This window comes from Corvus kubaryi, unplaced genomic scaffold (genome assembly GCF_017639235.1).
Source record: "Corvus kubaryi isolate FWS band 111438036 unplaced genomic scaffold, C.kubaryi_AGA036_p1.0 37391, whole genome shotgun sequence".
Lineage (NCBI taxonomy): Eukaryota > Metazoa > Chordata > Aves > Passeriformes > Corvidae > Corvus > Corvus kubaryi.
In genome coordinates this window covers 9,410,444-9,413,287 of record NW_024581130.1, presented here as the reverse complement: position 1 = coordinate 9,413,287, position 2,844 = coordinate 9,410,444, and positions in this window count along the sequence as shown.

Genomic DNA, 2,844 nt, shown 5'->3' with positions numbered 1-2,844 from the left:
ACCTTGAGGTTTTGTGTTTGCTTTAGTTGCATTGCTGGTAGCTAACTCTAAAAGCATTTATGGCATAAATTTTTATATTCATATTTCTTATGGTGCATGTAAACCATCCTGAAAAGTCATGTCATACATCTTATTTATTTGGAACCAGTTTCTAACACTGTGCACTAAAGTGCACATTTAGTAGTCTATGACTGAAAATCAGGCTCTCAAGTAATCAACATAGAGACAGAAATGCTGCTTAGAGCAGTTTGGAATATTGAATTTAAGGTCTGTCTCTATTAATAAGATATGGACCTGAAATTTAGCTGTCTTAAGATAGACTATCCTTCATTTAAACACCAAATAAAGAGAAAGAGGCCTAATTTTATTTCTGTAAAATTCTGATGAAATGAATAGAACACACGTGACTAGTTTCCTCTGTGTAGTGGCTCCCCTAACCAGGCATGGTGAGTGCTGCTTAATGAAAATTCCCAGCTTTCTCAGCCTGTCTTTGTAGGGAAGTTCTATGTCCATACTTTCCCAGCAATGATTGAAGATTTAACTGTGGAGGGGCTCTTCAAACCTCTTTATCTCCAGTGAGTTATGATCAGTTTTACATATCCTTCAATACTGAAGGATATGTAAAACCCTCCTGGATTTGTAAGTGGAAATTATACTCAAGCTCTGAATCTAATCAAATTAACCCTCACATGTGTCTAATCCCACTCTATCAGCATAAGTTATATTTTTCCCCAAAGCCACAAGTACAATCAGGGATGCAGGACCATTCCTCATCATCAAGAAATCCAGCATCTTGCCTTTGGGATAAATTTTTAATTCAGTGCCTGCCCTTCATTGCGTGATTCTAAGACCTCTAATATATGGATAGAGCACATAACCTCAGTGATGTGCTGCAAAGCTCACGGTGCCAACCCATGTAGGTATAAATGTACCTTTACAAAGACACAAGTGAGAAAGAATTGTACAATCAAAAGGAGAAAATAAGTCCCAGCCTGTGTGTCCAACGCAGAGCAGTAGCAAAAGCTGAAATTGCCAGAGTTATAAGATACAAGATTAATGCAGGGTTTGTTTCTCAGGTTTTAATGATCTCATTGAAAAGGAGTCACGTGGATGAACAGTAAGTTAAAAATCCAAAAAAAAGTGGGAATTTGGATAGTTTTTTCTCTCCAGGGTGTTTTAGACTATCTTGTCCCATCTTGCAGGACCACTTGCTTGGTGGTGCAAAGGCACAGCTTTGCCAGGCATCAGCACCTCAGATATTTCAAGAGAGCAAGCAGAAAATAAATATTTGAGACCTTCAGCAGCAAATCCCACGTAACTTCCACATCTCAAAAGATAAGAAATTTCTGTTGAAGGTGTGATGGGAGGAGAGCACAAATATCCCTCTGCCTGGGAGGAGAATGCTACAGCTGTAGTTACTGTTCCAATGGTAACCACAGCAGGGGCTCTAACAACGGTGATTAAATGGTTGTGGCACAGCAGAGGAGCACAGTGGTTCAGGACGCTTGTGGGCTCTGCCAGGGATGCAGGGCTGTCAAGGTAAGGCTGCTGAGATGGATCCAGGTTCCCTTCTGTGCCAGCAGAGAGGAGGTGAATGAGGAGAATACATGCAGCTTCCTGAACTGCATTAGGTTCATCTATTGAGAGGTGTTTTTCATGTATTAAAAAAAAATGTTTGGGGCTCTGCTACAATTTGAGCAGCTAAAATTTTTCAAGAGAAACTAACAAATAGGAGCAGTTCTAAAGAGGTATGGTATTTCCATTGCCTCCACAAGTAGCTGAAAATAGCAGGTATGGCAATTCCCAGTGTCAGGAAAATCCACCAGGGCCTGGGGTTTCTGTCCAAAAAGGAGACAGAGGAGCCCTGCAACTTTATTGGAGTCAAGGGAGAGAGGCCACCAGGGCACAGCCCGCGGGGTTTCTCTCTCCAGGTACCAGAGGGCGCAGCCTCCCTTTATCCCAAACTCCCGGCCGCACGGTGCCCTCTTCCCTTCCCCACTGCTGAGGTACCAGGAAGGTGCAGCCTTCCCGAGCTGCCTAGTCCACATTCCCCCTTGAACCTGGCTTTTTACCCCAAAGTTCAGGCTCGTGCAGACCCCTGTGTGTTTCAGGAGCCAGGCTCCCTGGGCTCTGCACCAAAGGCAGTGCAGACAGTCAGACCCATTGCAAAGATGTTCATACCTGTGGCTTCACCCCTCGAATTGTTTGTGAAGACATCAGCACACATCTTTCTTCTCAACTGCTCCTCTTCTCATTTCTCCATTTGTCTTCACAAGCCCTAGTTATTGTTGCCTTAGCCCTTTTTAACAAGCTGGAACAGTGGGAACAGCCCCTCCTGGCTGTTCCACGGCTGCTCCCTGCAGCAGGGGCAGCAAGGGAACACAGACAATAAAGCAGGCACAGGTGGCTCATGTTAGCCCAGCAATCCCTTTCTTCCAGCTGGGAAGGCCAAATCTCCAGGCTTGGAGACCTCCACACGAATGTGCTGGGTCCACGTGTGCCCAGCTGTCCTGGCTGCTGCCTCTGCTGTCTCTGCAGTCCTGGGTGGATGTTCTGGACAGCACAGTCCAAAGGCAGCGCCTGTGCTAACTGGGCTTCCTGACCAAGTCAGCCCAAAGGATCTCAAGCAACCCCTGGATGTATTTAAAAAGCCTCCAATGATCTCAAACACCCTTGTAACCTCAAGTAACACTGCTAAAGGCCTCAAATGGCCTCAAATAATCCCATGATCAATAAAAAATACTCCAATGACCCCAAGTGACCCCTGTGACCTCAAGTAACCCCTAGAGTAATTAGGAAAGACTCAAATGACCTCAAGTGACCCCAATGACCTCAAGTAACCCC